This window comes from Hetaerina americana, unplaced genomic scaffold (genome assembly GCF_022747635.1).
Source record: "Hetaerina americana unplaced genomic scaffold, ioHetAmer1.1.p SCAF_10, whole genome shotgun sequence".
Lineage (NCBI taxonomy): Eukaryota > Metazoa > Arthropoda > Insecta > Odonata > Calopterygidae > Hetaerina > Hetaerina americana.
The window spans coordinates 29771637-29784442 of NW_027286070.1; positions in this window are offsets into that span (position 1 = coordinate 29771637).

The window sequence follows — 12806 nt, forward strand, 5'->3', positions numbered from 1 at the left end:
GCCTAGATTTAGGATAGGATGCAGGGTAACACCTGATGATGCACACGGTGGCGAAACCATGGTCGTCAGTAAATACCTGCATACGCGGAATTTCTGTGTTTCTGTTCTCTCAAATGATAGTACTTTATCGGCATCAAATCATCCATCTAAAGTTAAAAGAAAATCCGTATCCGCGATTTCACCTGCCTATTTTTGGAGTATTAGCCGATTACCGATAAAGCAAATATGCCGTGGAGATGGGAATCACTAGCAAAACACTCTGAGCCCCACGAATGACACCTGAACTGCGTAACAGAGCCCCTACGCTTAGACGGATTGATTTTCACGGACTTCACGCTCGACACCTATCATCTAACCCCGCGCGCCGATTTTATCAAACATACGTGCACATTCTTCTAATGATACAGAATTCCCCTCCCATACTTTAAGAAGACCTCTCTCCTCCTTTTTCTTGATGCCGACAATACGAACTAATTATTAGCTCGCCATTTCCTTCGGCGGTATAATTGGGAGGATATACCACCAGACAAAAGATCAAAGGACGTAAGACCTCGGAGAGACCCTCCAAGTTCCCTTGCAATTAACTCTTCCCGGGTTTAAAATTACACTTGACACGTGGGCAAAAGGGGGGCAGGAGACAGCTTGCAGTCAAAGCATTCAATGGGAGGCTACTTGTCTCGCGAAATACGTAATCAACATATATGAGGGTTTACAAGTTCTTTCACTCTCTCTTACAACCAACCCCCTTCGTTTATCATTCTATTTCCCTACACCCCCTTTTCCCCAGCATACTACTAGCTCTAGCCACGGAAACCCCCTCCACCTCTTCTTTCTTCTTCTCTCCCAGCATTCCCCTCACCGCACCACTAAGGCTGGCGACAGATATCGGATATACTACCTGGTGATTTTTGTAAACGTTTGCGGTGGAACTACGCAAAAAACCAGCACAAGTGCCTTTTGGACTTCAGAGTTTATATTTTGATTTTTGAAATCCATCACGAACGGTTCACCAGAAAAAAGCTGAAGTTTTGTCTTTACAATCTAAAAAAAAATAGAAGAATGTCTGATCGTACTCACGAAAAATATTGCAAAAAGGCTTACATTTTCCGGAGAGTACATCTATAAAATGGCCAGATCAAATTTGCTGGATCATGCTAGCGTTTTCCTAGGACTGTTCTCAGCCATCGGAAAAAAACTGCGTTTATATGTTACTTCATGTCAGAGATAGCGCTTGCGAGAGAGATATCTGTAAAACTACCACGCACAACGACCCGGGAGCTAAAAAAAGGAGCTATTTCGCCAGGATTTCCAACCCCAGTTCCTCATCTCCAGTGCACGATCAGAAAATTCATAACGAGAGAAAAATTGAACAAGTAATGAGATCCACAATATTTTTTATTTATAAGCAATTGCTTCACTAACAAAGTGTTATTTACCTCTCTTCGCCATGAAGTTGCAGTACGCTGAGCCTGATACCAATGAAGAAAATTCATTCATAAAAACTGTTCAGAAAGCCATCTTAACGCATATAAACTGTTAAACTGCAGTGTAACTGTACATAAACATAAACACAGCAATGAACCCGAAGGTCGGTTTAGTAGGTGATGGCAGAGATCACCCAATACTAAGCCCAATACGGCGTGTGAAAATTCACACATCAGGGTAGGGGGGCCAGTTCCTTTCACTGTGCCGGTTATGGTTTCCCAGGAAGACCTGGTACCCGAAAAATCAATTTAGCTTGGGTGGAGTTGCAGGTGCCCAGAGTGCCCTGCCCGGGAATCGAACCCAGGTCAACCCTCTGGTCAACAGTCCAACGCTCTACCCACTGAACTACCGCGACCCACAACTGTATATAGACATCGACGAAATGATTCATGTGAGAACTATAAGAATACCTCAATATTTACCTGCAAAAATTCATTCCAAAAAAGTTAATAAAAGAGGCCACGTTCAGGTAAACTAATGGATCAGATTCGTATGCATCGTCGCGGGGATTAACTACTTCAGCCAAAAGAAAATGAACCAACGAACGAAATCAATGCATCGCTATGCAAGACTCACCAAAATTATACATGTTAATACCCTGCAAGCCACCGCTAGGGTTTGCGGTAGGGGGTGAATATTCTTCAGACTAATTTTGACCCAAATGTGACCCTACCGCGATCGGGCAATGTTATTCTGATCCCTTATCGTTCGTGGAAAAAATTAGATCAAAAATCTATCTGTTCTACACTCATTCTCCCTAATTTTATTAACATGATCTCTCCTACCGTATAGGATGGGGGTAATAATACAATCTCAACATTACTGCTAAAGAGACACCCATCCAATTTATGTAAGAGATTTAAACTGTAATTTCACCTTCGCTCCGTGAGTGATTCCCAGCCTAGCTGCTCTCATACGTATTTTGGATACGCTACTAAGTTTACCATAATAACGTTCTACAAATATAGCTCCTCTACGCTGCGCGCGATCCAATTCGACAACCAATCCAACTTCGTGAGGATCCCATATACTTGCAGCTCATTCTAAATGAGGCTTAACCAGCGAAAGATAACATTTACCCAGTACTCTTCTAATAAATCCTAATTTTTTGTCGGCTTGTCCACATATTCCCCATATCTGTTTCAAAAACAGGTCGGGAGTGAGGTTAACCCTTAAGCATTTTATTGATTCTACACATTTCATTTCGGTGTTTCCGATACAGTAGGCGTTCGGGAGTGAATTGATCTTTTTCCAAAATTTCATAACTACACATTTATTTAAGTTTGATTCTAATTGCCAAGTGTTGCACCAGCTTTGTGTAGCATTTATACCATCTGATTAAGCTGCTGTCTCCTCAGGATTACAATAACTTCTGTAAAAAACTGCATCATCGGTAAATAAACGCATTTACTAGTGACTACGGAGTCAATGTCGCTAACGTAAAATGGGAATGAGAGAGGTCCAATAACACTTCCCTGGAGAGCACCTGAAGTAACTTGAATGCATTTGAGCTAACTCCATTTATCACTACTATTTGAACCGGACCATTCAAAAAGTCTTTTATCCAACCCTGGATATATTTATCTCTGCCATATGCTTCTAGCTTTGTGAGTAGTTTACTATGAGGTACTTTGTCGAAGTCTCTCGTAAAATGTAGAAAAACCGCGTCTGGCGGAGCATTGCTCTCTCCCAAAATAGGAATATCATGAACAAAAAGCGCAAGTTGTGTCTCGCAGGATCTACTCTTTCGGAAACCGTATTGGTTTTTCATTAATAACTTATTAATGATTATCAAGGTGTCTCACGATATTACCAGCAACTATATGTGTCATACATAACCTTGGGCAATATTGATCCTATGGAAATAGGTCTATTATTGCTCGGTTCCTTGTCTTCATTTTTAAATATTGGAGTTACGCTAGCCGTCTCTCTATCCCTGGGAACCTTGTGATCTCCTGGCGACTTCTTAAATATGACTTCTAGATACGGTGCAGTTTCCGACGACAGATCCTTAAATATATGAGCGGGTATTTCATCGGACCCGGAGGATTTATCAGGCTTCATATTTTTCAGCAAACGCTCTATTCCATTAGTTGTGATTTCAATTTGGGCATCGGTTGGCAGGCTGGATTTGGTGGGCCGTCGGAGACATTCGGTGAGACATTGGTCAAGACGCTTTGAAAGAAGAAATTAAATAAGTTGCTATTTTCCAAACTGGTGGTTACTCTTTCGCCTTTATCATTTTTGAGTGATTAAACAGTTGACTTATTTCCGCGAACTTCTCTGACGTATGAACAAAATTCTTTCGGATTCTCTTTCAAATTTTCCGCTGATCTTTCCTTTTGAATTCGCTTAACGCTTTCCGAAATTCCTTCAGGGCATTCACCCTAGATATCTTGTAATCATAAGTTATCTCATTCCTTTTGTCGCTAGATATATCATTCCTAATATTTTCATCTTGGAGTGACACAGCCTTTTATCTTCTCAATGGTGTTCTAACATCTGCGTTGTATCATCAAGGTTCCGTGTTATCTTTTATAAATTTACTTGGAATGAACTTGTTGACTGCAGAGCGTGTGATCTCAAGGAAGAGATCCCACGTTTCCTCAGAATTTCGGTGAATACTATCTTCCTTAAAATTTGCAAATTTACTCTGTAGCACATATTTTAGGCAAGTATAGTCCCCTTCTTCAAGCAAATAAATTTTTCATTTAGGCTTCTCATTTCTGACCCCAGGTAGCGAAAACTTAGCATTTACTGCCCTGTGGTCACTAATTAATTTTATAGTTTCTGTAGTTAGGACTTTTTCGTTGTATGTAAGTACGTTGCTATGTTCGTTGCGAACAAACCAAGAATACTATCACCCCTAGTTGGTGAAGGGACAAGCAGATGCTAGGAGTTCAACGTAAACTAATTCAATAGTGACTCGCAGATATCTTTCCTTTACCACCCGTTTCAAAACTATATGCGCTCCAATCAATATATGGAACATTGAAATCTCCACCGATTATGAAGTCGTGATGATATTATTGGGATGAGAAACCTTTGATTTTCTGATCTAACTGTAGTAATGAATTATCTTTGTCGTCCGGCGGCCTGTAATATACGCATACCTTAATTCTTTTCGATTCAGGACTTTTAAGTGAACACTAAACGCTTTTCAAACTATTTTTATTCCCTCAGCCCTGATGACGCAAGAATTTTTAACTGCAATTAAGGCACCGCCCCCGATTCTATTTGCTCTGTCAATACTGTAAACGGAACAGATTTTGGGAAAATTTCACCGTCGATGAAATCAGTGGATAACTAGCTTTCTGACCCAATAATTATATCTGCGCCTGTGAAAATTAGGCGCCCATTGCTCATTATCAGCCTGGTCAGCTGTTGAATGAAAATTCGTCGCGTTTAGCTTCCGGCCATTTGCACCATGAGGGGTAGCAACGATTCGCTCGGTAAGGAACCAGGATTCTGTATGAGCTCGAGCATAGGCCCCTAGACAAGACAGAGTTCCCTCAGCAGGAGAGAATGAAGGAAAGTGATTGCCTAAGATATGGGAATTGCAATCAGGACTGCGATTTTCGTGGTGCTATTTTTTGGAAGAATGTGCATTTCTGTGAGTCGATAAGTGGAAATCTTCCGCTAAATGAACTGGCTCTCTCCTCAACAATGGTAGAGAAAGATGTAGGCCGTATGGCTTGGCTTACTTATAACCGCTTACCGTCTGCGAACATCCCTTGGCGGATTTGATGGACGAAATTCTTCATAGGCCTGAGTAGAGAGACTACGGGGGCGCGCGGGCATTGCATAGTTTAATTCGACTTGATGCAAATGGAACGACTACGCCCTTCCGTTGCCCACACACCCGAGGGCGTATTCTCTCTATTGAAGGAAACCCCGCTTCTCCCATTCACCACCCAATGACTTACTGCTCTGCTCTTTACGACGCGATGGAGGGTGTGCGAGTATGTCGTCATCGCTTCCGCTGGTGTAATCAAAAAGAATCTCAGTTGGCCATGTTTTCCTGGAAGTGTTCCCTTCGGGCAATTTCAATCTCGCGTAAAATTCAGGATGCATTTTCCGCCATGCAGTTTCTCGCGTTTCATGCGCACCTCGCCCCGGCGAAACAACGGAGCCCGTTCAAGCCGATATAATGGACCAAGTTCCCACATGCGGCCAGTGGTGCTCTTTTGAGGGCAGAAGCCCACTTTCCGTAACCGAGGGTTAATATAGTTTACTTCAAAGCTTCCAGGAAACTAAGTTTCATTTACCGCATATTGGCAACATATCTGAATGAAAATGTTAAAGAGAGGTGTTATAAAGGAGTTACTAGGAATGAAATAAATGTATAGCCATTATTACGTAAATAGTATTGAATTTCATAATTATTATTCCAAATATTTTTATTAACACCTGAAAATTCCTATATTCCCTTGATTTTTCAAATCTATTTGTATACGGCATTGCTGTAGCCTTTTGGAAGACGACGGCGGTCGTAGATGGCTAACAATAAGGCACTTCGCAGCGTTCGAGGAAAGGCATCTTTACATACCGCCTCACTTGAATTGGGAGTTCTGCGTCTATCTAGGTATTCCTAGACTTACCTCCGCACTTGAAATTTCCCGTCAGCAAACGGTGTGCCGGGAATATTAAATCAGATGTGCTATAATGATTGCTTGAGACTATAAACGAAACCGTTTTTAAATTCAAATGAAATGTCTCAAACCGACTGCCTCAACTATATAGCATTAATTATATATGAGGTTAAGCTAGAGATATTAATTAAGGTTAAGCCTTGTATGGACATGCAGAATCAATTTACCCATTCCTACGGAAACGCCTTAACATGGCCGTTAATTCAACTTGCTTCGGCCCGACGCAGCATCGAATACTGAAGAACCCCGATAGTGGCACTGTGACACATTTTCTTAGGCTATGACTGATATAATATTTTCCTTATTTGCCCAATGCTTCATTCTACCAGTCTGACTACGCTTCTTTGCAAACACAACGAGAACTTAGACCTACTTACCTTTCTCACAAATCCGTAAGACATGGAAATTAATAATAACATAATGTGGACTATATAAAATAATAACCTCAAGAAAAACCAGTATGAGGTGTGAATGGGATCTCGGGAAGACCTGAATTTGGAATGTCCCTATGTACATACAAGTTTTTGACGCCAGCACCGAGACGGATAAAACCCCAGCGGTTGCAATAATTAAATGCGAGCTTCCCCCGTAGAATTACGAGCTTCATGAATGGATTATGAGACAAATCAGTAAAGAGAAGTGAAGTGGGTTTGACTCCATTAAAAGGAAGGGTAGAGTGCGTTGGAGTAATTCTGTAGTACGAGGGACAAACGAAAGTGCTGTGGTGGGAACAGGCTAGGTGGAGATGCCAAAAACACTACAGAGACAGCTTGGTAACAATTTAACTCTAAAATAGAGACCCTGGCCCAGAAAAGTGGAGCAGACTCTGGGCACTGAATCGCAGAGAACTGCTGCCAGCTTCACTTCAGAGAGAAAAATTATTTTTCTTTTTAACACCAGAAGAACTGCAATGCATCGACTTTCAAAGAGTAAAAATCATTCACCTTGAGTGGGAAGAGAATGATTTTTGCACTTTGAAAACTAGCATTGTAATGCGCATAAGCGTATGCCTCCATTAAAAGTTACTGTTGCGGCAGTTTCTTATAATATACCAGAAGAAGAAAAATCTCGAAATCTCAACTTTGCACCGTAAATTTAAAGTTGTTGGCAATGAAAATGGCGTCAATTAAGACAAAATCCGTCGCTATATTCTCGAATATGACATTCAGCGTTTTAAATTAAAGATGAGTATACATGTATATAATATTTTAAATTTGAAAAGCTTTTCTAATGGCATTAAAACCCCCGAACATAACATTTTAAATTTCGTAAAAATTCCATGAATAGCGTTGACGTTTTACGAATTGAAATAGTAACTGCCATGGCCACATTTTTAGGAAAAACGCTTTTTTATGGGCAATTAATCATTTAAATCACAAATAAAAACAATTTTCAATTATTAACCATAGATGTAAGACAAAGTCTACCTTGCGCCACAATTATTGATCTTATTGGTATCAACTGGTTTTCATCTTCTTTACCTGCTGTTCGGCACAGCTGAAAGACGTCATCGAAGGATATGCACCTCGTAACTGCGACGCAGAACAAGGCAGTCGATCGAGAAACTGCGACGCCGGGCCGTCGGCCTCGACGCGGCATCACCCGGGTGGGCATAGGCGTGACAACCAGCCGATCACTCCTTTAAATCGCCCAACCGAAAGTAGTTTGAAACGCCTGCTAAACTAAATATTAATACCCTACCAAAAGACTCCCTTGAAACTGCTTTAATTTAGTGAGCTAACATTTTTAGAGAACTTAATTCTCCTGATAAAACATTCACCATCACAGATTATCAATTCGTAGACTGCTTTGGAACGGTTTTCGAGACCGACTGTATTGAAATGAATCTCACTTGTAACCTTATAATATTTTGACATTATTTCACTGTTAATTGAAACTAATGGAGGTTATTCATTAATACTATTTAGGTTTTTATAACATTTCGAGAAAAACGATTAATGAAAATTTTTATTTAAATTTAATACATCTTGAAACAAACCTGATATCTCGACCCCGGATACATGTAATTCGCTTTGTCTTCAGATTTATCTCTTTAAAAATCGTTATTGATGAGCTTGAAACCAATTTGCTCTTCGCATGGTGACTATTCTTGCTGATGTATGCGACAATTGAAATAATGAAAGGCTGTCTCATCCAGGTTGTCACCTAATTGTCGATTTACAATACCCCGGGTATTTCTGATTTCTCCAAAATGTTTCTAGTTCCCTTTCGCATACAATTTTTTCTAAAATAACGCAGCTTGACTAAAATTCCAGCAGGGGAAAGGAAAGGAGATACCTAAGGAGTCGTATAGATAATTTTATAGACAGTGTTTATTTGGCATCACCGAATAGGAAAGACTAAAACTAAATCGAAGGACAGGAACACCACGTATCGTACAAACAATTTGGGAGCCGAGGAAGATTAGATTTTCTTGGAAGAAATGCCCTAAAAACATAAATCATGAGTAACTTATCATAATTAAATTGAAAATAAAATAGTTATAAATTAATATAAATGAAGGAATGTCGTTATTAACGTGTTTCTACGCCACTTGAAGAAATTTGATGGACAATTATGCAAGAGATTTTTCAGTGGTATCCCTCTATGCTTCCGGGTGGGGATATGCCACTGAGGATTCCGGGTAAGGTGCTTTGTGGAGGGCACTTTCGGCGTCCGTTGGATGGGACGTTAAACTACCATTGGCGCCTTTCGACAAGAGTAAGCTAATGCCGACGCCGGGTTTCTCTCCACCCTTCCTTTCCCATCCATCCCTAATGGCGCAAATGACCTTGGCTGTCGGTTGCCTCCCATAAAACTACAACTACTACAATTATGCAGCTCGAAACGCCACATGCCTTTGCGGGTTATTGTGTAGATATAAAATTGACGTTAATCCTTAAAATTCGTCAAAAATAGATTCCCCCAAAACGCATGTAGATTCTCCTAATAATTTTGGTTCGTTTTCTATTTTTCGGAAGTAGAGAATCCGTCATGGATTCGACCTGTTGGCACATGATTATTTTGTCTTGATGAGGCAACTTTCTCCAAATGTGTTAAAAGTGAAGTATGGGAAAATTAAAATTCCTTGAAACTACTAAATTTGATGTAAACTTCCAAAGATGTTAAAATATTTTTTTGCAGTATTCAAATACAAGAGGGACACATTTTGGGCATGGTATTTTTATATTAATTTTTACCTTTTTAAAATAAACCAGGAGACTATTAACTTTACAGATTGAGCCTCTGAATTTATTAGAAGTGAGTCTTAATTATATAATCAACCGCAATAAACGCAATATCTCACCGGTATTTCACCTTGTTTTAATAAATTCATGTATATGTTTGCATTGACTATGCTAAATAGCTTTTACAGGTATTATGGTAGAATAAAACAAGGGAGAAACAGGGTTGCTCGTACAGCCATGAGGCTGCTGAAATCTGTGGATCTAAGCAATTATTTTAAATAAAAATCAAATCAATAAATAGAGTCTGACAGAAGACATTCAAACTAATTTCAAAGTATTTAAGGCACTAGCCCAATTACTTACATTCTTTACCTCATATCGTCCTTTCCATTAAATTAACATTTCAATTTTCACTCCCAATATATGGTCATTAATATAATAGCTGTGATTTAATCTATGCCAATACAAACGATAGTTGGAAATAAACATCAACTATCCCTTATTCCATCGCATCCCTATAGTGATAATGAAAATTTATTTTTCTTTCTCGCTTTCAACTCATAACTAACTAAGCGTGGCATACATGCAATCATTATATCAATTAACGCAATGGGAGTTGATAATTTAAACACGAAAACTCTCAAACTTATTCTTTACATTTTCAATCCATTATTCCAGAAATCTATAACGCGTCACAAAATCATTCACGCTTTCCCAAGTACTGGAAATCAGCAATAATTCACTCATTACTGAAATAAGGTGATTACTCTCCAAATGCACTTTTCCCAGTTATGTCGAAAAAACTTGAACGTCACGTTTGTAGTGCAACCACAATGCCTCTGCCCACAAATAATCTACTAGACGAACACCAGTCAAGATTTTTAACTAGCTATAGCACTCAGACAACGCTGATAAAAATAACAGCTGATATTCAACGAGCAGCTCATGATAGGAAAGTCCAAATCCTCGTCTGAGTGGCTTTTAGTGAGGCCTTGGACTCAGTAAATCATAAATTCTCACGAGTCGTCCCTCCAGGATTTAGCTCACGGATTCAGCGGATAGTTTTCTTAACTTATGACATCATAAATAGCAGAAAAGTAGTACGCAGCAGTAAATATAACATCAGGAACAATTCCAAGTGCCAACTAGTCTCACAAGAGGTTCCTCAAGGATCAAAACTTAGATCACCACTGTTTTCAATACTAAGAAAGACCTTCACAAATCGATAATGGTGATTAATTAATTAATTCTACGCCGACGATTCCCACATTTACATTTATTTCCTCCGAGCGAAATTAATAATGCCGTGAAGACAGTTAATGAGGGCGTCAGAACTAAATGGTGTCGACTGATATATATTCCTGGTAAAAGATTGTTTAATCATTGGCAGTTAATTTTAGATTAATAAACTGCATCAAAGTAATATCCCTAAAACCATTATTTAACACCCACGTACTGTCTACTCGAACAGTTCAAATCTTAGTCTACAGTTCCTTAGCCTTCGCGTCACAATTAATAAAACTCTTCCAAGCAATAAGCATACAGATACAATAAGCCATAAAATTAACAGAACGCCATTTACCTACGCCAAATTTAACATTTCGGGCATCTCATACACGTAAAACTTCCTAAAATTCTCGTTGAAGTACTATTATTTACATACTTTGATTATTTCTTAATTGAGTACTCTGATATTTCCGGACAATTGAACCTGAAACTTCTAAGATTTCCTAAGTCCTACTGTTTCGGTAAAAATCTTAAAAATTGAAAGTACTAAATGGAGTTGAGAATAGAAAAAGAAAATTTCAGGCATAACTAGGAAATTCAAAAAGACAAACTAAAGTGTGAAGTTTTTACAAATTATTCGCGAAGAAACTACGGAATTGAGAAAGGCTTGCTGTTTCTCAGAAAAGCTCCGGTTACCATAAAATTGCATATCTTTGATATAGCTGCGGGAGAACAGAGGCATCACGTGGATTGATTCCGCGTTCTTCCGGTAGGTACTGATTTGTCTACATACGAAGGTATAGTGCCGCCCTCATGTATATGGTGAATAATATATGAAAAAGCACCAATTTCACTAAGCAGACGTAGCTGAAATTTCAGCCGAAGCATTTGATATAACCTGGTGATTCGGAAATTACCATTACTTTTTTCTATCATACTTAAGCATAATATGACTTAAGTAATTCAATTAGATACTCCGCTAGTTTCACTTGCGAGAAAAAATTAATTAGTTCCACAAAATTAATTGAATATACCTGTATTATATCTCTTAACAGTCTGGGATTTATGGACCAAAATGGTCAAAGTATTAGGGACATAAGAAGGATTGAGTTAGGCAAAGAAGTTTTCACAGGGAGGAGGTAATTGATGACATGGACGTTTGAGTAAGGATGCTAAGAAACGGCTCGTTAAAACTTTGATATGAAGGATGGTTTTGTTCTGCAAAGAACAAGGCCATTTAAGCAAGGCAATAGGCGTAAATTAGCAGCTTTTGAAATGTGGGTGTGGAGAAGGATGGAAATGGTGAAATGATGGACAGAAAAGAAAATAAACGAGGAATGCTAAAAATGATGCCGGAGGAGAGGGTATTTTTGGAAGAAATCCAAAGGAAACAGGAATAATTGATACAGAACGTTTTGATTAGCGATGCCGAGGACCGTGATGGGAGAACGTTAGGTAAGTAAAAAGAACGTTAGGTAAAAGAGGAAGGGGTAGAAATAGAATAGGCGAGTTGGGCGAAATAAATGGAGGAAGTAATCGCCCATGGAGAAGGATCTGCTGACTTGACAATCTTTCCACTTCACTCAGCAGGGGTTTCAACAAGCTTAGGGGCTATTAAATGTATCACAACAATCAACATATACATTGTAAAAACGCCATTGAAGTCTCGAATGTCAGGTTTGTGTTTTACCACGAGAGGCAAGGATATGTATCGTTGTACCGCTGTATATGTAATTTGTGAAAACCTACTTTACCGGGCATGAAATCAATAATAATATTACTTCTCCAGTTCATATTAACTGCATGCGTTTACCCGAAACGTTTTAGAGATTAATTTTTTTTTAATTCTTCCATGAAATTATAATCACGCACAATTATTGAAATATTTCAGAAGGGTGCTTGCATTAACTGTCATATACAGGCTTCACCACTTCCATTGGTCAATCTCTTCATTTTCAATTTGGTTACATCTCCGGACATGCTCGTTTTCATCAAGCATCTATTTAACTGCAAGCTAATGGATGATAATTTTTATCTGGTAAATACTGGCATCTCCGCCACTCACGAACGCTTTCTATTTAAGAGGTTGCATCGAGATATCAAGTTTATGTCATATTGATAAAATATCCTCTATTTACAATCTTAGGTGCCCTCTATCAAATGATAAAGTAGGGTCTCATCATTTCATTTTTTATTCGAATTGACATCGAAAAAGATTTTATACACCATCTAATGAGTGTGGAGGACTTTTACA